Below are 24,419 nucleotides of genomic sequence, written 5' to 3'. Positions count from 1 at the left end.
CAGATCTTCTATGCTAACTTCTCAGGGAGAGTTTCGTCCATGTTGGCTGCTGAATTCTTTTTCTGTCTTTCTTTTTTTTTTTTTTTTTTTTTTTTTGGTCTTTTTAGGGCCGCACCTTCAGCATATGGAGGTTCCCAAGCTAGGGGTTGAATCCAAGCTGTAGCTGCCAGCCTATACCACAGCCACAGCAATGCCAGATCCGAGTCTCATCTGCAGCTATGCCACAGCTCATGGCAATGCCAGATCCGTAACTCACTTAGCAAGGCCGGGGATCAAACCCGCGTCCTCATGGATACTAGTCAGATTCGTTTCTGCTGAGCCACCACAGGAACTCCTGAATTCTTAAATCAGCAGAATGGCTGCTTCTTCCCTATTTATGGTTACAGAAATGTGTCTGTGATATGGAAAAGGGTTACACCTCAACTGGCTTGGATTGTGAGCCTTTCTGTCATCCTAACATGTCAGACACAGTGATGTGGAAAACACCTCATTAAATGCAGTATTATCTGCCATGGGCACATCCAGGAGCCCTGCTCCCCTTTCCCTTACTCCAGTAGTGCAGTTTTTAGACTTGACCTTGGGCTTTTGATACTAAAAGAAGGACTTGTGAAGGCTCTTTTAATGCACTTTCTCTTAATTTAGGACTTTTCAGTTGTCAGTTCACTGACATCAAAGTATTACACCAGTGTGATCTAGTTCTAGAATTAGAATCATATTCTATTAGCAGTGTATTCAACATATGATTCCAAATTGTTTGCAGGTTATTGAAAAATAGATATTGTTAGGGGTTGACTTACATCCCCCTTTCCCCCAAAAGATATGCTGAAGTCCTCACCCTCAGTATCTGGGAATGTGACCTTCTTTGGAAATAGGGTCATTGCAGATGTAATTAGTCAAGATGAGGTCATACTGGAATACGGCAGACCTTAATGTAATATGATGGTGTCCTTATAAAAAGGGACAAGTGGGCACAGAGACAGACACCCATGGAGAGAAGACACAGGGAGGATGCGTGTGAAGGTAGAGGGCTGGAGTGCTGCAGCTACAAGCACCAAAGATGCCTGCAAACAACTGGAAGATGGAAAGAGGCCCTAACAGAAGCTTCCTGAGAGCCCTGCGAACATCTCAATTTTGGACTTTTAGCCTCCAAAACTGTGAGCTAGTACTTTCTGCTTTGGGTTTTTTTGGTTTGTTTGTTTATTTATTTATTTTTTTTGCCACCTCTTGGTGTATGGAGTTCCTAGGCCAGGGATCAAGTCCAAGCTGCAGCTTTGTCCTATGCCACAGCTGCTGAGAAGCCAGATTCTTTAACCTACTGTGCCAGGTCACTGCAGAGATGCCTGCTGTTCCTGTAGTGCCACAGCAGGAACTCCAGCTTCTGCGTTTTAAGCCACCCACTTAATTGTGGTACTTTGTTATGGCAGCTCTAGGAAACCAATAGAGATTCAAATATTTTTAGAATTGGTTATTTCACCTCATTATAAGTAATGAGCTTTACAGCTACGTCATCATGATCATTAGTAGTAGTGATTTAGTATGTAAATTATGTTAATATCCTTTTGTTAGAGCGATGTTTAGTTTTTGTTTATATAGTCCTTTTCTTCTAAAGATCTTCAAGTAATAAGTTTGATCATTGCTAGACACTGATTAGGAAAAAAATCACTTCTGAGGCACTCTTCTGACACTCCCCACTTCCCCACCCTCCAATGCAAATGTCTATGTATGGGCTTTTTCAACATCTTGGCTTTACTTTGTGCTGTTCTTAACCATCAAGAATCATTAGGTGTTTGAATTCCTGTTGAGTTCCTGTGGTAACCATGAGGTTGTGGGTTTGATCCCTGGCCTCGATCATTGGGTTAAGGATCCGGCCTTGCTGTGAGCTGTGGTGTACATCAAAGATGCAGCTCAGATCCTGTATTGCTGTGAGCTGTGGCGTAGGCAGGCAGCTGTAGCTCCGATTTGATCCCTAGCCTGGGAACCTCCATATGCCTCAGGTGTGGCCCTAAAAAGAAAAGAAAAGAAAACAAAAAATCATCAGGTGTCAAGGTGACCTTCTCACTAACAGGGAGTCATCTTCATCTTTCACTGTTCAAGTGAAGATAATATATATATATTTTTCAAAAATTATAGGAGAAATTTTATATATACATAGCATTGATAGACCTAGGAACCAAGGAGTAAGTGAAACTTCTCCATAGGTAAGTTGAGAAACAGTTGAAACTAATTCAATGGCTGGGATACAGTAGGTACTTAATAAATACTCATTTCCTCCTTCCCTCTCCTCTTTCATACAACAGCACATTGTGATTGGTGTAACAGAAACAAATCAGGCAGCAAGGCCACTTGTAATCAAAGAGTTATGTAGGAGGTGCTTAAACATTTTTGTAAATTCTTTAGACATTTAAAATACAAGTGGTGTGAGGTTGCACATACATCAGAGCCATGAGCATCAGGCAGGACTTTAAACAACATAGGTTGGTGCCATTGTGGTGCAGCAGAAATGAATCCGACTAGTATCCATGAGGACTTGGGTTCGAATGGCCTTGTTCAGTGGGTCAAGGATCTGGCATTGCTGTGAGCTGTGGTGAAGATTGAAGACGTGGCTTAGATCTGGTGTTGCTGTGGCTATGGTGTAGGCTGGCAGCTGTAGCTCCAATTCTATCCCTAGCCTGGGACCCTCCATATGCCTTGGGTGTGGCCCTAAAAAGCAAAAACCCAAAAAACCAACAACCAAACAAACAAAAACATAGTTTGGACATATCCAGCCCACTTGGATATTACCTCTTGCAGCTCTGAAAACCCATCTTGTCATGTTGTTCCTTCAAGAACAGTCTGCCTTGGATACTATTTGCTAATGTCTCTAAATGATCTCTTCTAACAGACTGTAAGCTCCCAGAGGGCAGGAGCCATTTTATTCACATTTTATTTCGGTCTGTAATGACCTCACTGTGTACCCTGCCCCAAGTACTTTCATGTCTACCTTTTTACACTGTTTGCATGTCTTCCCTCTCCGATAAGCTATGAACTGCTCAAGAGCAAGTGTAAACACCCAGGTACATTCTTACTACCACATCCTGTTCTGGGGCACTGGTCAAATTCATGTCCATGTGAAAGCCACTCTCGTTTTTGGCAAAATCCTTCTGGACCTGTGCTGGTTTACTCCCTTGGGTCAGGAGCCAGAATTTTAATTCCGCAATTTTATTGCACACAAAGTGTTTCCACAACATAACTCAATACTGGGCATGATGTAGGTCAGTACATATGTATGAACTACGGTTGAGGATATTAGAGTTATAAGTTGTGCAGTCCTGTGATGTTTGATTTTTTTTTTCTTTTCTTTTTTTTTATGGCCACATCCACGGCATATGGAGTTTGCAGGCTAGGGGTTGAATGGGAGCTGCAGCTGCCAGCCTATGCCACAGCCACCGCGACTCAGGATCCAAGCTGCATCTGCAGCTTGTGGCAATGCCGAATCCTTAACCCATTGAGTGAACCCAGGGATCGAACCCGCCTCCTCACAGACATTATGTTGGCTTCTTAACCCACTGAGCCACAGTGGGAATTCCACATTCAATTTTTGTAAAAGGTTAGTTTGTGTACAGAGAGCAATGCCGTGGTTTTATGGCAGTGTAGAGAGTGTTGGTAATTGAGAGTATATGATATATACAGCTTTACTACATTTCTTCTGTCTTCTATGCAATGAAAATAAGAATGCTAACCACCATTAAAAAGTATCGTATTTATTTTACACAGTATAACTTCTCATTGACTAAATAAATCTGTGAGCCTTCAGGGTTGGCCATCTCCTTTGATTGAAACTGGCCTATTTGATTGATTCTAGACTAAGGGTCTGTTTTGAAGAACAGGGAGATAGTTTGTAATTATGCCCTGGAAAGCACACAATTTCATTTTCTTCACTGTGGCTGTGCTGGAAGGAACACTGAGCACAGATCGCTTCTTCTGTCCTGTTTCTTCCTTCCTTGTTGCATCTGGTCAATTCTAACAAACACTCCTAATGACCAGGCTATATCGGCATTACCTAGTCAAGTAGCCTATTCAGTTTGCTCAAAAGAGCACAGACATAATCAAGCATTTGGCTGAATGCACAATTCACACTGAATAGGGCAAATATTTGGATTCAAGTATAGGTCAGCAGCAACCAATTGAAATATTGATAAAGGAAGCCTGTGGGAACTAAATGTACATAAAAGAAGGAAAGAGAAAAAAGGAGGTCCTTAAGAGGTGAACCAGGGCAACAAGACCACAGGGGCAATTTCTCTTCCATAAGAGGTAGGTGGCTTAGCTCAGGACATTAGCAAAGCCATCATGGACAGCCTGTTATTCGAGCTTCAGAGAGCCGTATGTTCAAACCGTTTTGTTTGGTTCCAAAGTGGAATTCATAATTTATCATGAAACTTTCTAATAGGAACGCCCCCCTCCCCCCGCCCTTGCCCTCCCAACTATATTTAAGAAGAGAATTAGGCTAGAGTTTTTTTTTTTTTTTTTAATTGTCCTCTTCAGCCATCAGATAGCACTTGGGTAGGTTTTATTAACTTGAAAACACTCCTGAACCCTGAGGATTTTCTGGTAACCTCCTTGGCTCCAACCCCTGTTATCCACTCACCCGCGACGCTTGGCAAGTCCAGACCTCTGTGGCCCAAAGTAAATGTTTGCCACACTCACAGCCCACGTATAATGCCTTGCTTTATGGCTGGTTTAATTCTCAAACCTCTACTCTGCATGTGGGCATTAAGGCGCCAGTCCACCACTCAGTCGCATCCTCTTCCTCCTAAAAGGGTCAGAAATCCCAGTCTCTGACTTCACCAGAACACTTAGCTTTCTTAGCAGCCCCTCCTGAACCCCCACGGCCCCTCTCACCTCCCCACCCCTACCCTGCTCTGAAGGTCTAGCTTGGTCTCCCCAAGCTCTTCTTTGAAAACCTCCAAGGAGCTGTGATTGGGCAAAGCGCCCCCTGCTGTTCCCACAGTCTTGCTCCCCTGCCCTTGGAATTGCAGTGGCCAAGGGGAAGGTGGGTGCCAACTAATGTCCCGGGCACTCAGAGCTTGGCTAAAGTTGTGGGCTGGAGAAAACCTTTTGATATCCAGGGTTCACCTGCCTCCAGCCTGCACCCCGAAGATGGTAATGTACTTAAGAGAAGAAGGGATTGTCTCAAGCTTTCTCAGCTTCATTGAGAGCAAGTTAAGGGAAATGACTTTGAGCTCCATGTCATTTTTAGATGAGATAGAAATTGTGAAACCAATGAAAGACACACATGGGATATATAATGAACTTCTCAGAAATTTCTTCCAAAACCCAGTTAGAAAATGTTGGTCTACTTGACATTCTATTCATTAGGCCTCTTTATTAAACCTGGAGTTTCATTGGAATTTATTGGATGAAGACAATTGAATTTTGAAACAAACATAACATCCTGCTGTGTTACGATATTATCCTAACAATGGTCCCTTGCAATGCACGATTTGATTGGCACTGGCCTCTCATCCCTTTGACATTTCTTTCATCCATTCTGAGGAATTTGGCCCTTTCTTCTGCCTTCTGTGCATTTCTTGGAGCCTGGTAAGCCATGCCTTTGTAAGTAACTCAGTAAACAAAAGATGACACAGCTTCACTTGTTCAAAGGTATCTACATTTCTTAAATCTTTTACAGTGATTCAGGAGAAAATACAGAATTGGTTATATTGCTCTAGAAGAATATTTGCTGGACTAATAGCAAATCCGTACCCAGTTATTCTAGTCCTGCACCTTTTTGTGGACACAATAATTTTTTGTTTCCATGTTGAATCAGAGTGGAATTTTTTGAAAGCCATCTTAAAGGGCACGTGAATACCAAGAATGCATATAACTCAAAGGAAGTGATGGTGATATGAACAGCTCTAAGTTGGCAGATGCATAATGTCAAATATGTGAAGACAGTCACCTGATTGACAGCAATTATAAAATGCCTTTGATTCGTTAAGACACCCAATTTTGTGGCTGTCAAAGTGGGAAATGATGTGCATTTAAGAGTTGATTAAATATGGTATTTGCATGATGGGTGTTGAGAAGAGAGGTTTACAAAGGGGACAGTGACCCAGGTTTTTCTAGAACAGAACTTTGCAGAGCTGTAAGGATGCAACTAGCTGGGAAGGAGTGTCCACTCTTGGTGTTCTGTGTAATGACCTGTCTCCTGTGAGCTTCATCACAAGCCCTCCAAGCAGACATTAGGACCTGTGTTTACACTTGAAGAGGGAGCTTCAGGGAGGCAAAGGGCCTGCCCAGATCACACCATCCTTGGGAGGCAGGGATTGGTGGTGAAGCCTAGACCCGTGTGGCTCCAGAGCATGTGCTTTCCCTGTGCCACTCTGGGGTTGTGGTAGGGGATTGTTAAGGGTTTGCTGGCAATTCTGAATGAATGAATTAACCACACGAAATGAGGGTGGAGTGGGCCTGGACAAATCAAATTTTAAAACTAATGCCTCCTTCATCCGAGAACCGAAATGAACGTAAGTGATTACTGAATATTCCCTAGCACGTCTTGGGCAGAGTATATATGACACATTAGAAAAACCCTTTGGTTGATCTCTATCATTTGGGGCCCAGAAATTTATGTCATTATCTATCTATCTATCTATCTATCTATCTATCTATCTATCTATCTATCTATCTATCTATCTATCTATGTTTCTATCTACCTACCTATATATCTATATATAGACATATCTGCAAAGTAAAGATATGAAATCAAAGTAGTCCATTTACAATTTTGGCAAAGTTCTAAAACCATTCTCAACAAATGGTTTGAAACAAATGGAATGAAAGGACCTAACCATGACCCTAAATTGACCTTTACATACTCTCTCCAGCCCAGGAACATCTTTTTTTCATTATTATCCTACATGTAAAGATTTGTGGTAAGTGCAGTTGTACTGTAGTTTAACAAATGAAGAAGCCTCTAATGGTCAGGAGTGGCTGGTTAATTGAGAAAGTCCATCAAATCATAGACTTTTAAAAGGTAAAATTTCGTTTAGATTATAGATGTGTATATTCATATCAATTTTATGATGTAAGCATATTGTCTTTTCTTAGCAAGGGTTCATTGATTAGAGCTATCACTTGTTTTGCACAAGTCACATCCTTGAAGCATTGACACTGATTGCCAGTTACGGTTTCCTTAAAATGCAGAGACATTGCAAACACAATAAAAGTGCAGAATTACACCCCAACTTTCATAGTAATCTTACCCATATCTTATTTGATCAAAAATGTTTTTTAGCAACTATATGTTTTTACCATGTCTCTTTTTCTTTTCTTTTTTTTTCTTTTTAGGGCCACACCTATGGCATATGGTGGTTCCCAGGCTAGGGGTCAACAGCAACAGATCTGAGCTGCATTTGCATCCTCTACCACAGCTCACAGCAATGCTGGTTACTTAACCCACCAAGCGAGTCCAGAGATTGAACTTGCCTCCTCATGGTTACTAGTCAGGTTTGTTACCACTGAGCCACAACGGGAACTCCCCAAGTCTCTTGAAGTATTCATGCCTTTTTTTTTTTTGGGTACTCATTCATTCATAGATTTAGTCAATATTTAATCAGCTAAATTATTATGCCAACTCCTACTTGGGATTACAGTCACTACATGACCTGACAGCTCTCAGCCTGAAAGTGGAAGCTCTCCTTCCCCATTTCCTCTTACAGCCTTTCCTTGAACAGAATCCATCTCTATCGAAGCCCACCTATGCATCTGCTTCTCAAAAGACCTGCAATTGGCAGAGTGCACTTATTTTAGAAAAAGATGACTTGTAGAAAAATAGGTAACAACTGAAACAAGAACTCAAGCTTTCAGGAGATTTCCTGAAATGAGAATCCACCTTAAACGCGGTGTACACAGGCATTTTCAATGGTGAGAACTGTTTAGAAAGAGGACCCTGAAACTTGGCGGTATTCTTAAAAGGTCATTTATTTATTAAGTTAGGAAATGGACATGCATGTTTACTAAGTACATTTCTATTAATATAGGCATATTATAACCCCATTATGGGAAACTGGATAAGAAAAGAAAGAAAAAGGAATCTTGCCTACTAACTAAACCGTTGATATTTTGGTGGAAGGTGAATTTCACGAGTTTTAGGAAAGTTTTATAAGGATCTGAGAACATAGGTTTTCGAACTAGCTGTCAAGTAACCAGACCATTCATTTAACTAAGGCTAGAGCCCGGAGCCCCTTCAATTAACTATACTCCAGATTGCCAAATAACCCCAGAGGCTGGTGCAGGGTCTATTCTGTGGGGATCTGCTGAGGGCCTAGCTTCCAGGCCTTTCCTTGGTAGATGGAGAAGTGGGGTGGGGTGGAAGGGAGCCCGGGGGATGAAGCAGGTGTCTCCTTTTCACCTGCATTTCCCAGGCTGATTGTGTTGCGCTGCAGGGGTGGTCCATCCAAAGGCCGGGGCTTCATCATTACACAGGAATTTAGCCCAGAGCCACCTGCCATTGGTCATCAAATCGGGGACAGGTGTGCAAAGTCTTGGATTTTGCACTTGAGGGAGGTGTTAGGTAATTACTTGGAGAACCTGATGCTTTCTAGGATATCTGGAAGGCAGCTAAAGCACTCCCCAAACTGGGGCCCTCCTGGGCTTCATAGTAGCGATGCTGCCTCCTAGGGGTTATTTAGGAAATTACAAGTGTGTGTGTGTTGGGGGGGCTGGGTGTAGAAGCGGTTGTCAAAACCAATGAAGAGCCCAGAACCTAACTCTGTTTTACATATAAACACAGTTTGTCTTTTATGACTTTACAATCATTCCATATAAATTAAGGAAAGATGATACTTAAATTTGGTTGGAATTTATTGAGTTATTCATGAAAACACTACAGCTCATGGTATTTGAGTCACCAATACTTACTGTTTGCAGCTGGCATATTTGGGCAAGTATATGCACAGGCACAAACATCAAACTACTTTCTTATGGCTTTTAGCTATAATTGTGTCATTTACATACCAAAATACATATAATTTATTACAATGACTTTGCTTGTCTGTATTCTTTTTTTTTTTTTTTTTTGTATACTTTACATTACTGTTAGGAGATCAGAGTGATTAAAATATTATCTATGGGAGTTCCCTGGTAGCTCAGCAAGTTAAGGAACCTCCACATACCAGGGGTGAGGCCAAAAAAAATGTTATCTATGTGGTAAGTTACATCTGTGCATTTTGACTTGAGGTTACTCTGTCGGAGATTTGTACAGTATTTGTTATGAAAGGGGGGATATTAGGTCTGGTAGGGTTGAGAAGTGCTATTCAAATGAAACTTGCAGCCCCCAGCAATTCTGCTGTGGTAGAATAACATGGGCATTGACGGTCCTCTGGGATATTACTGCTCTGGGCTCTGCCCTGGCACGCTGCCATGACCTCTGTGTTGGACCTTCTGTAGCTGTAACACAGGTGCCCTGACCTCAACCCTCTACTCATTATGTCGTTCCGTGCTTACCCAGCTGTTTGGGGCAGGACAAACTGGCATGCTTGTTGGAGCCTGGAAAGTTAGGTGCTAGTTTCAAGCTCATAAAATTCTGAGGACTGGCCTAGGAAAGGTGCCCTATTTAGGAATCTGCCTCTGAATAGCCTATTCCAGTCTTTTATCCAATCTAGAACATCAACTTCCCTTCACCCAAGCAGACCAAAAAAATGGAGAGTGAACATATTGTCCTCGATTCTGAAAGCCAAAAGAAATGAAAAATCTTCATTCGACTCAGGTGATCAACAAAGTCTTCCTTTCAGACAGAATATTAATTGATAAGAAGTTGGCTCCTGAATAAATACCTCTGAACCACGACCTGTGGAAGAGCAATAGGTATTTGGTTTAATAGCCATGGGCACGGACAACGACAGGCTCTACCTCTGTGGGAGCCTCCAGGGGGCTCGGTGTTTAAGTGAAACCTCAGAAGGTACTTTGATGCTGCTGTTGCTACCCCCTGAATGTTCGTCAGACCGCTTCCCAAGGCTGACAAACATTCGAGGGGGGATGTAGGCTTGACCCAAAGAAAGCAGCCCAGGGCAGCGACTTGGTGAGGATGTGACTCAGGCTAGCTGCGTTGCGATTCAATTGCTCCACCTGCCGAGTCAACTGGGAAATGCAGAAGTCGCTTGAGAAGGGAAGGGTGAGAACGGAAGGAAGAGAGACAAAGACAGACATGGTAATTATAATGGGCCACATGTTGAGTTGCTCATCACATGTACGAGACAGAGAAACCCACACAACAAAAACATTGGTTTACCCACTTCACAGATGAGGAAACCGGGACTCAGAGAGGTAGAATTACTTTGCTCAAGTTCACACAGTTAAGTGGTATGCTTGACTTTTCAAGGCTTCCACTGACTAAAGTAGGAGGAGCTAGGTGTCTGGGTATTTTTGCCAGAAGCTCTTTGCCATACATAGACATCTTTGTGCATTCTGCTGCAATTTTTTTTTTTTTTTTGTATAACTAATTGGCTGTCAGGCAGTTTTGCCATGAAAGATAACTGGTTGACAATTTGGTTTCAATTGGTTGAAATGTGTTAGCATTTCTTCTTGTTATCAACGTTATTGATGTCCTCTTGGAGCTGACAGATGACAATGACTTGCTTTGTTATTTTGAAACACTATTTGAGGAGAAGGAGGCTGAGGGCTTCGAAGGCACAAAGTTGAACCCATATGTCCCACAGAACTTTGGAACATCTTTCAAGGGACAGGTGACAGTGTGCCAAGAACAATCAACAATGTAAAGGCTTTCACAACATAACACAAAGCTCAGTTACCAGCAGGCATCCTAGTGTTTGGAAACTGATACCTCTCTTATTAATGAGGAAGAAATTTTATTTAATGAATGAATTAATTTTTTTGTCCATGCCTGTGGCATGGGGAAGTTCTCAGGCCAGAGATCAAACCCGGGTCACAGTAGCGAAATGGAGACACAGCAGTGGCAATGCTGGATCCTTAACTGCTAGCTACCAGGGAACTCCAGGAAGAAAATTTAGGAAAAAATAAAAAGTGGGATGCCAAACAAGGAGGTGAATCAACAAGCAAAATAATAATAATGATGATGAAGGTAATAATATTACTAAGAAGGAAAGACTTGGAACACAAGGGCTTGGGTACAACCCACAAAATAAAACCAGTTATTTGCAGTCATGCTATGAATATACACAGATTTCAAAGGTACTGAAATATTTTGTATTTCACAACAAAGCCTTTTTATTTCTTACATTTCATTGTGTTCTTTTTAATGTTTATTTTTCTTTGTTTTATCTTTTTAAAAATTGAAATATAGTTGATTTACAATGTTATATTAGTTTCTGAGGTAGAGCAAAGTGACTCAGTTATTTTCTTTTTCAGATTCTTTTCCATTATAGGCTATTGCAATATATTGACTATAGTTCCCTCTGCTGCACAGTTGGATCTTGTTTATTTTATCATTTTATCTTTTATGGTCAATTAGTTATGTGGTGAAATGTTTGTGGCAAAGATATCTATGGCAAAAACTTTTTTTTTTTTTTTTTTTTGCTTTTTAGGGCCGCACCCTTGGCATATGGAGGTTCCCAGGCTAGGAGTCAAATCAGAGCTACAGCTGCCAGCCTTTACCATGGCCACAGCAATGTGGGATCCAAGCCATGTCTGTGACCTACACCACTGCTCATGGCAACACTATACCTGACCCACTGAATGAGGTCAGGGATCGAACCTGCGTCTTCATGGATACTAGTTAGATTTGTTTCTGCTGCACCACAGTGGGAACTCCAGCAAAAACATATTTGAACCACCCATCAGGTGCTCTGTTAAATAATTTCACTTGTAATGTCTTATTGAGGACACAAGCCTCTGAAGTAGGTGCTCTCCTTAGTTTTACAGAGGTGGAACCTGAAAGTTGGAGCTTTTAGGAACTTATGGGAGGTCCCAAAATCACTAATTGGCAGAATTCTGCCTGGTTTCAAAGCTTGGCCCTCATAAATATAGAGTTGAAAGGGGGAAAACAGACAGAATAATATCACACCTGTAAATAAGGTCCACCACTATGTTAATTCTGGTTTTACTGCCAGTCTTAACATTTTCTAATGAGCAGATATATTTTGTTTTACATAGCCCAGAGAGATGAGGAAAAAATGCATGGAAATAGAATCCAGGTCAAGAAAACACTTTGGGAAAGAAGTTCACAACTGAAATAAATTCCATTGCAAATTATTTTGTTGCAGGGAGTAAGTCTATAATTTAGCTTTTTGTAAAAAAATGGGTTTTAGTACTTTGCATTTGCTTTCAATTAAAAAGATAAATTTCACATTAATTCATGTGTATGTTCTTCTTATACAAATGACAAAAATTATAAAGTCACTTGACTCTCTTTTCCAATATCCCTTCCATACTTTCCAACTACAACCCCCAGAACTAAACCGTGTGTATGTGTACAGAACTTTTTCAATGTACTTGCTTTCCTATCTTGAAAACATGTAGTTGTACTACATGTATCTTTACATAAACAATGCAAAGTCTTCAGACTGCTTTGTCCTCCTCCACCCCAGCTTAGCAATATGATTTAGAGTCCTTTCTATGTCAGAGCATAAAGATTAGTTGCATTTTTTTTCTTTCTAGGGTCACACCTGTGGCATATGGCAGTTCCTTGGCTAGGGGTGGAAGCTGTGCCACAGCCACGGCAACCCGGGATCCAAGCCCTGACTGTGACCTACACTGCAGCTTGTGGCAAAGCCTGATTCTTAACCCACTGAGTGAGGCCAGGTATCAAACCTGCATCCTCATGGACACTGTATCAGGTTCTTAACCTGCTAAGCCACCGTGGTAACTTGGCCACATTTTTTTTTTTAAGTTTTCTATGGAATGGATATATCGCAATTTATACAGTTTTTCCCCTATTAATGGACATTGATTTGTTTTCAGGTTTTTTTTTTTTTTTCCTATTAGAAACAACACGGCTTTGAAAATTCTTGTACAGACCTTTAAGTGCACATGTATAAGGTTCTTGAGGTTAGATATTAGGACAGGAGATTGCCAGGAAGTAGGGTATGTACATTAAAAGTATTAGTAGAGTCAAACTGCCCTTCCAAAATGTATATACTCACTAGCAACTCCCGCCTTTCCCATTATCTTTGACAACTCTTGTTATTATCATTTTTTTAAACTTTGGCATTCTTTTGGGTGAAATTACCTCATTAAAAGATATTTCTATCTCTCAGATTTTTGGTGACACTGAACTTTTCTCTTAATTATCCTGCCATGAATTGTCCATTATGACTTTCTTTCTATAAAAGCATTTGTCTTCTTTATTGTTGTATAGGAATTTTTTCATTTAAGTGTATTACATTTTAATGGTTTTCAAATTTAAATCTTTTCCTTTTTTTTTTTTTGCTATTTCTTTGGGCTGCTCCCATGGCATATGGAGGTTCCCAGGCTAGGGGTCGAATTGGAGCCGAAGCTGCTGGCCTACGCCACAGTCACAGCAATGAGGGATCCGAGCCACGTCTTCAACCTACACCACAACTCACAGCAATGCTGGATCCTTAACCCACTGAGCAAGGCCAGGGATCAAACCCCAGTCCTCATGGATACTAGTCAGGTTCGTAACTTGCTGAGCCACAATGGGAACTTCCTGTTTTAAAAGCTTCTTTTTAAAAGTTTCTTTTTAAAAGTTTTTAGGAAAGTTTTGGTTTCTATGAAAAGGTCACATACCTTTCTTGTTAGGTTTATTCCTGGATCCTTTATAGTGTTAGCTGCTATGGTGAACTGAATCTTTAAAAAATGATGTTCTGGAGTTCCCATCGTGGCACAGTGGTTAACGAATCCGACTGGGAACCATGAGGTTGCGGGTTCTGTCCCTGCCCTTGCTCAGTGGGTTAACGATCCGGCGTTGCCATGAGCTGTGGTGTAGGTCGCAGACTCGGCTCGGATCCCGCGTTGCTGTGGCTCTGGCATAGGCCGGTGGCTGCAGCTCTGATTCGACCCCTAGACTGGGAACCTCCATATGCCGAGGGAAGCAGCCCTAGAAAAGGTAAAAAGAAAAAAAAATGTTCTAATTGTTTACACGGCAAAGCCACTGATGCTTGGCTTTTGATATATCCTCTCATTTCATTGAAACCTCTACCTAGTCCTACTTGTTATGCTCTCTCAGGTTTTAAAGAACAGATTTTTATATTCTGAAAATGATAGAGTTTCGTGCAGTGTTTCCTATGTTTATATCTTTGGATCTCCTGGTTTTCTTCACTTTTACTCTGGTATATATATGGGTGGGTTTTCCATTTAATTGCATTTCGTTTGGCTTCCTGACTCTGAGAAAGGCTGTCTTTCAACAATTTAGGAAAATTGCTCAGTCATTTTCTGCAACTGTGCCTTGATGCTTTCTTTTGAATATTTCCATCTGGGATTCCAATTAATTGTATTTTAGTATATTGTCTCTTCTTTCACATTTTCCATATCTTTGCCTCTTTGTCTGCATTTTGTATAACTTCTCAGATCTCTCTTCCAGTCTGTCAGTTCTGTATCTCACTCTTGGTTTAAAGCATGAATTTGATTTTTAGAAATAATCATTATCATTTTCATGTACACAACTTTTGGGATTCTTGTTCAAATCTCCCGGATCAAATTTTTTGATAGTTTCCTGTTCCTCTTTATCATTTCAGTGCTTTTTTTCCTTAAGTCATATTTTGCACCTAAGGTTTCCCTATCTGTTCTCTGTGGTTCTCTCTTTCAGCTCTTCATTGTTTCCATCACCCCTCACTCTTGTTGGTGTGTTTTTTGATTTTTGACCAGAAGCTCATGCTTCTTGGAAAGTTAACCGTGGGATTTTTCTTTGATATCTGAGTTAAAAGTATGTTCAATCCAGAGGGAAATGTGTTTGCTTCTGCCAGGTGCCGGGGAACACTCTCCACCTGGGATCATTTTAAACAAAACTTTCATCTCAGCATTTCACATCACAGCATAGTTTGAAATCAGGCTTGTGATACCTACATCCTCGATGGTTCCCCTGTGGGTGTGTTCTCCCCCTCATCTGCCTACTGAGCATGTCATACTGTGTGTGCCCAGGCTTAAGGTGGGGGTCCTCCCTCCCCCCTACTCTCCCTGCCTCCCATCCCCCTGCCACCTTGTATGAGTTTGCTAGGGCTGCCAGAACAAATACAATAGACTGGATGGCTTAAATGGCAGAAATTTTGTTCTCTCACAATCCTGGAGGCTAAAAGTCTGAAATCGAGGCATCACAGGGTTGGTTCCTTCGGAGGGCTGTGATGGAGAATCTGTTCCATGCCTCTCCCCTAAGTTCCAGTGCTTTGCTGGCAATCTTTGGCATTCCTTGGCTTGTAGGGGCACCACCCGGACCTCGGCCTTCATCTTTAGATGGCGTTCTCCCTTGTGTGCATGTCTGTGTCCAAATGTCCCCTTTTTATGAGGATGCCAGTTGTACTGGAGTAGGGTGCACCTCAATAACGATCATCTTAAAACTTAACTAATTACATCTACAATGACTCTAGTTCCAAATAAGGTTACATTCTGGTGTGGCTGAGGTTAGGACATCATCATATGAATTGGGGCGGGGGGTGCACAAAACCATAACTCCCCTGTTTTGCTCCAGACTTTGTTTTCAGCACACATGTGCACGAGCCAGTAAAATGGACAGATGGAGCAGGGAGGGATGGACTGGGGGTTTGGGATTGCATATGCACACACTGAGGAATATGGAATGAGTGGGCCCATGGGGACCTGCTGTATTGCACAGAGTTCTACTGAATACTCTGTGATAATCTATGTAGGAAAAGAATCTGAAAGAGAACAGGCGTGTGTATATGTCTAACTGAATCTGTTGTAGAGCGGAAGTGATCATAACACTGTCAATCACCTATACTTCAATAAAACTTTAAAGCAATAAAAAAAGTATAGGGTAAAATCCCCCCCAAAAGGGGAGGGTACTTTCCAGGTGACCAGGGACTGCAGACACTCTGGGGAGTAAATGCCAACTCAAATTGCTACTTGCCTCTCTGGGTTTGTCATTTTTTTGACCTCCAAATAATTTTGTTTCCCACCAGGTCAACCAGGCATTTAAAAAAATGTTCTAACAATTTTATCCATCATGTTAAGGTTCACGAAAGAAGTCATTTGTCAGACTATCTACTCAAAAATATTCCTGGAAATGGGAACTCCTTTTGGTGTACAATGAATAGAGAAGTTCTACATGACTTCCCCTTGGAAATAATTTCAAATGATTATTTTAATGTTACCAACATTTTTGAATAAATCTCCCCAATACTCCTCATCCTAAAATAGCACAAGATAGGAGAGGCAAGAAAACTATACAAAACATAATCCCAGGAGGAATTCCGCTTAGAAAAAGAAAATATTTAGCGGGCTGTCCCTCCTGCCTGAACTGGTGAGATGCTAGTATAAATCTGGAACTTTCCTAATTAGTTTTCTTTGCTCTGACACATTTCTTTTTTAAGCATTTGAAGTCCTCCTCCAAGTAACTCTTTATCCCACCAGAAAACTGTAGGGCTTCAGAATGAAGACTGTGTACTCACACATCAGATCTGACTACAGCAATCAACTCTACTTAAGTAGTGTGGTGCTTATAAAGCCTTGATACCTGTGCTAATCTTCTAAGGAGTGTATATTCCAGGGAGGATCTGCGTTTGCTCCTGCCAGAACATAGTTTCATAATAACCCTATTAAAAAAAAAAAAAAAAAAGATTTGTTCTTTCCCACCCACCTCTTTCACAATAGCATAGCCAAACTGTACCCAAACTCCTCCTTCCCTCCCAACCTCAATGCCTCACCTTCACCAGAACAGCCTTTGTCCCTGGGGGCCTGTCTCTGCAGAGTTTCTATGAAAGTGTTGCAGGAAGGGGGACCCCTTCCAGGGCCCAAGAATGGGCTGTTGTCTAACACTTGTAAATGAATTGCCTGAGGAGACACACCGGCTGACAAGGCAAGAGACTGTATTGGGAAGGGGCACCCAGGTGGAGAGTAGCAGGGCGAGGGAACCCAGGAGAATTGCTCTGCCACGTACCTCACAGTCTCCAGCTTTATGGGAGTGGGGTTAGGTTCCAGGTTGTCTCTGACCAATCATCTTGCTTAGCCTGTATTTGGTCTGCCTCATAGTCCTTCCTGGTGGCTTGTGCACCTCTCAGCCAAGATGGATTTCAGTGCCAAGGATCCTGGGGGGTTGGTTGTCTCCTTCCTCTTGTTGCCTCCTCCCAAATCGTCTCCTGGTTAGTCTTCAGGGCAGCACAGTGTTCCCCCCCTTTTTTTTTAACTTGATGAATTTTAGTACCTTTATCATTGTATGATCATCACAACCAAATTTTATAGCATTTCCATCCCAAACCCCTGCCCATCCCCCCACCCCCAACCTGTCATTTTTGGAAACCATAAGTTTTTCAGTCTGTTCTGCAAAGAAGTTCATTGTGTCCTTCTTTTAGATTCCACCTGTAAGTGACAGCATATGACAACATTGGCAGCACCATGTTCCTTATCAGGGCCTCCTGCCGTAAGTCAGCTCATGCAAGTGGCTATTATCATGCCTGGACAAGCTGGGCAGTTTCAGTCAATAGTCCTCTACCATAAGGACCATTTTCCTCCCACTCTCACTGCTTTTAAAAGTGGAAAGCACTTGGAGGGATTCGTTTCCCATTGAGCCCTCTCCTCCTCTTCGGTTCTACTTTTGCGTAGAGTATCTTGACACGTGTTAGTTATTTCTGTCTAGTTACACTTCCTCTGGTCAAAGAGAAGACCAGAATGGAAAGGATCCACCTAAATATTACTTCTATTTGTAGTCTCCAGCAGGGGTTCTGAAAGCGTGACTCAGAACTTGTAGAGATGCAAATCTTTGACCTACTCAGTCACAAGCTCTGGGTGTGGGAATCAAGCAGTCTGGTTTAACAAGCTCCCCAGGTGATTCTAATGCCTACTTACATCTGGGAGCCATGGGGCTAATGTCTCCCTTTCTCATTTTCCTTCCCTTACTAGGTGTGCGTAAGGTGTTCTGAGATGCCCTCATAGGCGCCGACAAGTGTTGGAGTCCCTTCTTACAAATGCTGCGACTGGGGAAAGCAGATTCCCCAAGAGCACATATGCAAACACATAAGTTGTCGCATTTAACCACCTCCCCTCCAAGATTAGAACCTCTTGGAAGAAAAGCAAGTTTGAGAGCAAGCAGCCACTCAAAGCTTCTCAATGCCACAGCTAGATAAAGTAGGAGAGCTCTGGTCGGTCCCCTTTTCAGAATCCAGCTCACCCGTTCTGGGGGTAAAGGTGAGTTGCTGGATGCTGTCCATTCCAGACCTGAGGCAGAGTTTTGGAGGATCTCCTAATTGGGTCTGAGAATTTGCTGATTTCCACAGGTGGCTGCTGCCTGTTTTAAGATGATCTCTAGGATGTGGGGGTTCCTTGTGCATTTTGTCCTCGGTGCAAGGTCAAGACATGGTTTTGGTTCAGAAAATTCCATGTCCTGAGCAGGCTTCACAGCTTGCTAAACTCATCTGTAAATACACACTTAGAGCAGGAGAAGCATGTAACAGGCTTATCTTGTTGGCCAGTGTGACCAGGTGGTTGCTTTCCCTTAAAATGGGTGAAAGTCAGAGCAGGTGGTGTTGAGAATGAGGAATCCAGTTTGGAGTTGTAAAATAAAGATCCTTGGGAAAATCCTGTACAAAAATTGAAAAGGTGTTGGGCCTTCCGTATGTATCCATACAGGCCTGGGACTTCATTCACTAGCCTGTACAATCCCAGAAAGACAGGGACCAGAGGTGGTCTTGATATTTATTATAAACCCAGTGCTCACCACAGTGCATGTCACATAGGGGGCAGTTAATTTGTTGAATAGTTGAATGAATGGAAGTAACTGGGGTCCGCTCTTAACTGTGGTTGCTTCCTGCTAATATTTTTTTGAACTCTTAACGTGCATACATCAGGTAATGTTCTAGGTTCCTGGAAGCTATGAAGATGGTCAATTCCTGTCCTCAAAAAGTTTATGATGAAGAGGAGGAGACAGATTTGCCCAACTACCTCCCCACAGAGCCTCTAGATTCCATTTGGGAGAAAACATGGACCTTGTCTTTGAAGCCAGCAAGGGGTAGAAGGTGGAGAAGCCCCGGGCATATAATCCTGACCTGGATGCAGCCCTGATCCAAATTGTTGCAGGTGAGGCTGAACTCATTCCTTTGTGTTCCCCTCGTATGACATGGGAGTCACCTGACTAATAACAGAAGTGACTCAGAACGCCCCCATTTCACAGTGATGGGTAGTGGAGGGAACATTCATTGAACTGGAAGAGAGGTGCATTTGGGAGAATAAAGCTCCCAGGCTGCTGCCTCGGCTTTTCTTACAATCCGCCCTCCTTCCCTGGAATGAGCCGTGCTAGTTTAGCTCTGAGACTAGTCCTGTGTTTCTCTCATTATACTTCACAAATTCCCTCAAAACTGCTTTCTCTTTGGGTCTTAGTATACAGTAAGGTGACTGACTTATCCACGTACCTGCTGGTTAATGGATAAACAGCTCCTAAAAGCAGTCACCAGAGTGAATGGTCCCAAAGAAGGGAAGTGAGTGGTGAGAATTTCAGGTTCAGGGCGGCGGCCGCGCGGGGGCAGGGAGGGGGGGTGTCGAGGGGGCAGTGGGGAGGCTTTCCAGTTTGGGTTGTCGGTTGCAGAATCCCCATGCCCTCCAAGGGGTGGTCCTTCACACCTCTGGGGTCCCTTCCATGGCTCCAGGATCCTGACCACCACCCCCTTCGCCCTGAGGAACCTGGGGGGCATCACACCCCTCACAAGAGTAACCGGATTCCTTGGCCTCACTGGGGACTTTGGGAATCAAGCAACAGGCAAGAAACTCAACTGCCTGAGGGAGGAGCACCCACATACCTCTCTGAGGGGGAGCAACATAGCTGTAGCCTTCTAGTCCCATCTGACCATAGACAGGCCCCTGAGTGAATCTCAAGGCCAGTCCTCAGAGAACCAAGCAGAGGAAGTACAGCCGTTGTGCTTGAAATTTTTATCTCAGGCAGAGGAAGACCCAGGTGCGACAAAGCGAGGGTTGATGCTTCCACAGAGACTCGCGCAGAGGAAGCGCCCCCCTTCTGACCTCGGATTTGATCCTTGTAGAAGGATGTCCCTGTAGCTGGGAAAGCCAATTACCTGCGGCTACTTGCATTTATTTGGAACACCCCCAATCAAATCCCATCAGGCCAAAGGCTCTCATCCTCTGCTCTGTATTTATATATAAGGATGTGTCAATCTGGCTGGTGGTGTGGTCTGCACCAGCCAACAGCGCCATAAAATAAGCCCGGAAAGAAAAATGTACTTGGCGGCTGGCCTTGGAAGGCTCCTCGCAGGAATCTGTTTGAAATGTTTTCCAGCTGTTATTTCCTTTCTGAACAATCTGAGCCTAATTCAATTTGTAGCACCTTTCTCTTCTCCAGACTTTCCTGAAGGCAAATTACCCGCACATGGCTCTCACCAGGCACATATATGGTTCTGCTGGTTTTGGCAGAGACTATTTCTGAATTGTACATAAATGACCCCATTGACACAGGGGAAGAGTATTCCACATGACATGGTCTTTCAATTACACGGCATGATGGCAGCCCAGCAAGATGCTGGGCATGAGCTCCAGAATTCTGGGGCTAAAGAGGTCCATGGCCATCTCTGAGCTGACTCCGGGCAGATCCAGCACATTTACTGTGTTTCTGTGGGGGTGGGAGGGAGAGGCAAAGCAGAGAGCAAGAACCCCCCTGGGTCACAGTTAAAAAAAGACAAAACCAACAGAACTTGACTTTGGAACTAGTTCCATCCTCATATATCATAAGGACTATTTATAAAACAAAACATGACTCCATAGATACAACTTTCCTTCTGGCTTACTCATTTCCCCATCCAGCGTTCACTCCCAGTGTGGCTGGCAGTGATGTTAGAGGCAGAAGGGGATAAAAAGCCACAGAAAACAAACTGGAGAAGTTAGTATTCAAAACATAAGCTGTCACCTGGCCAGAAACGGATGAGAATCCGGAGTCCCTGACTCGCCTGGGGATACTGGAGAGGGCATTGCACCATGTGGGAACAGGCACGAATCCAGCTCAGCTGAGTGGTCGGGCTGCGTGGACTTCGTTTCTGTCCCGTCTCTGGGAACCAGGCTCCCAAATAGTAGCCACCTGCTTTACAAAGCGTGTGTTTACCTCTTCCACCCCTCCACGGTGGTCTCCACCCTCCCTCCAGGAATTCTCTTTTCCCTTCAGCTGGCTTGCGACCTGGTTCCTTATAAAATGTTCACAGAGAGGTGTGTTTTATTTGATGGTATCTTAAGATGTGCCCTTTCCCAGGGAAACCATATTTAACAAAGTAGCAGGCGCAAGGGATTAAATAATTGAAATATAATAGCCACATGTGCATTCCTGACTCCCTCTGTCAGTGTCCTAAATTAACCCGATTCTCTCCTGCCCAAAGCCCAGAGCAGGCATTGGTGCGTAAACTCTCACGAAGGGAGACAGTTGAGAATTACAGACTTTGCCTCAGTAGTCTCCCAGTGGGTTTCTCTGCTTCCGCCCTTACCCCTTCAAAACCCCTCTGTGGGTCCAGAAGGAAATGTGAAGTCCTAACAGAGGCCCTTAAACCTCTACCTGGGCTCCAGCTGCCTCCCCAAGGCATTTCCTGCCATTCGTGCCTGGCTTCCTCTGTCTCAGCCATGATGATCCCTTGTTTTGATCACACCAAGCATGGCCTCCTCAGGGTCTTGCTCACACCTCTGTGTGCTTACCTCTCCCTCCATTCAGCTCTCTGCTTACAACCCCTTTGTTGCTGAGGTCTTTCCAGAAGACCCCACCTAAAATAGCTACTCCCACCCACATCACTCTACCCTTCTGCCATTTTATTTCCCCTCAAGGCTCTTTTTAACACTGATACACATTGTAATGTTCTATTTTATGTGTCAATTTGGCTAGGCCTAGATTTGGTACCAGGCCCCAGATAATTGGTCAAATATGATTCTAAATGTTTCTGTGAAGGCTTTTTTTTTTTTTTTTCTTTTTTTTTTTTTTTTTTTTTCTATGACTGTACCTGTGGCATATGGAAGTTCCCAGGCTTAGGGGTTAAATCAGAGCTGCAGCTGCAGGCTTACACCAAAGTCACAGCAATGCCAGGTTTGAGCCATGTCTGCGACCTACACTGAAGCTCACAGCAACACCAGATCATTTAACCCACGAGCGAGGCTAGGATGGAACCCATATCCTCATGGATACTAGTCAGGTTCTTAACCCACTGGGCCATGACAGGAACTCTGAGATGAGCATTTAAATCAATAGACTTTGGAGTTCTCTTGTGCAGCAGGTTGAGGATCCAGTATTGTCACTGCAGTGGCTTGGGTTGCTGCTGTGGCGCAGGTTTGATCCCTGGCCTGGGACCTTCTACGTGCCATGCGTGCGGCCAAAAAAATTAAAATCAGTAGACTTTGCATCAAGCAGACTGCCGTATGTCATGTGGGTGGGCCCCATCAAACCAGTTGAAGGCTTTAGTACAAAACACTAACCCTGAAGAAGGGATTCTGCCAGCAGTCTGCCTTTGGAGTCAAACTGTGACATCAACTCTTCCCTGGGTCTCCAGCCTACCCTACAGTTTTTCGACTTGCCAGCCTCTACAATTACATGAGCCAGTCCTTTAAATCTCTTTTTCTATGTGTACATCCATTCATCCACACATATATATCCTATTGGTTCTGTTTCTCTGGAGAAGCCTAACACATATCTGTTTGTCTTTCTCGAGCAAATGGTAAACTCCATGACAACAGGGACTTTGTGCTATCACTGCTCTATCCTTGGCCTTCAGTAAACTCTCTTTGAATGAAGGGAGCCAGTAAGAATTTTAGATTAGGAAAAAATACTATTCAAGGAAATAAGCAGGGTGATGAGAGCCAATGGACAGGGGAAAGTTTCTGCTTGTATTGGGTTGAATAGTGTCCTCCCCAAATTCATGTCTACCTAGAACCTCTCAATGTGACCTTATTGGGAAATAGGGTCTTTGCAGATATAACTGAGAAAAGGTCATACTGGATTAGCGTAGGCTCCCATTCAATAAGTTGTGTCTTCTTTTTGTCTTTTTAGGGCCACACCCATGGCACATGGAAGTTCCCAGGCTAGGGCTCGAATTGGAGCTGAAGCTGCTGGCCTACACCACAGCAATGCCAGATCTGAGCCATGTCTGCAACCTACACTACTGCTCACCGCAATGCCAGATCCTTAACCCATTGAGTGAGGCCGGGGATCAAACCTGTGTCCTCATGGATACTAGTTGGGCTCGTCACTGATGAGCTACAATGGGAACTCCCCCAATAAGTATTGTCTAAGAAAATGTGTAGAACACAGAACACACACCACATGAAGGGACAGGGACACAAAGACATCGAGGTAGAAAAGCATGCAACATCAGAGGCAGGTAACATCCTGGGATGGTCCAGGGACCACCAGACACCAGAGAGAGGCATGTGGTGGCTTCTCTCTCGGAGCCTCTGGAAGATACCCACCCTACTGACACCCACTGGCTTTCCAGAACTGTAGGAAACTATATTGCTGTTGTTTAAGCTCCCAGTTATGGTACTTTGCTTTGGCAGCCCCAGGAAAGGAACACACTGCTTTTCCTCCCATCTTAACTGGCTCCCCAGACCTGTGCAGCTTGCCTGCAGCTGCCCCCACCTACCCTTGCTGGGTCACTTTTTTAAGTGGAGCCCCAGCCACTGAGTGCATGTTCCCACCTGGCCACCTGATACCCTCATATCTAAATGTGAACAGCTGGTGAAGTCTGCTGCTCATGGGATGGGAGCAGTCCCAAAGCATGGCAAGCCTTTTCAAAACGTTGGGGTCCTGGCTGGGAGGCAGTGAGCCTCACATTCTGCTGGGAATTGAGACTGGAGCACATGAGGTTACCAGCCAACTGCACAAAAGGGATGTCCACCAGCCGTCACCTGGCTTCTGGTTCGCGAAGTTGTTTTCTAAATTAAGAAGGCTGAAACCATCACATATGGAGGAGTCTTGCAGATTTCCGTTGACTGCTGTTTCCTCCAGAGGATTCATGAGGCTTTCCTCTGTGAGGGGCAGAGATCTTGTGCGGCTCTGGGGTGATGCTGTTGGGTGCTGTGTGCATGTGACTTCGGGAAGAAGGGCACTGGGAGTGAAGGGTGGTTCCTACTGGCTCCTGCAACACTTTTCATTCACAGCTCTTATCACAGCTTGTAACTGCATGTTTATGTAATTAATTTGCCTGGAAGGATCCATATCTGTTTTGCCAAAAAATCCCCAGGAGGATGGGGATTATGATGTTTTGCTCCCCTGGGTCTGCAGTGCGTGATGTACTGTACAGCTGACAACAAGCATTATATGATAAATATTTGCTAAAGGAAAGTGAGACGTATAAATACAGGTTAAC

The 24,419-nt window shown here is 43.4% G+C and overlaps 1 long non-coding RNA gene across 5 annotated transcripts in view; it reads left to right on the top strand.

Moving 5' to 3' along the window:
- Nucleotides 1-24,419, top strand: part of LOC106509065 (uncharacterized) — a 70,320-nt gene that overhangs the window by 25,221 nt on the left and 20,680 nt on the right. For 2 of the 5 annotated variants that reach the window (XR_014816456.1, XR_014816464.1), the window contains one exon: nt 959-3,748. The exons of 2 other annotated variants lie outside the window; for them this stretch is intronic. This is a non-coding gene — a long non-coding RNA (uncharacterized LOC106509065). Of the gene's footprint in view, nt 1-958; nt 3,749-18,929; nt 19,159-20,013; nt 21,281-24,419 lie in introns of those variants that run through there. One more of the 5 variants, XR_014816473.1, reaches the window with a different exon arrangement.

Source organism: Sus scrofa, chromosome 1 (genome assembly GCF_054392235.1).
Source record: "Sus scrofa isolate SSC_HxYL_T2T_F1_AM1 chromosome 1, Sscrofa_HxYL_maternal_Yorkshire_Landrace_v2.0, whole genome shotgun sequence".
Taxonomy (NCBI): Eukaryota; Metazoa; Chordata; class Mammalia; order Artiodactyla; family Suidae; genus Sus; species Sus scrofa.
Note: the sequence above shows the minus strand (reverse complement) of the source record. Positions and strands in the feature narration are given on the sequence as shown.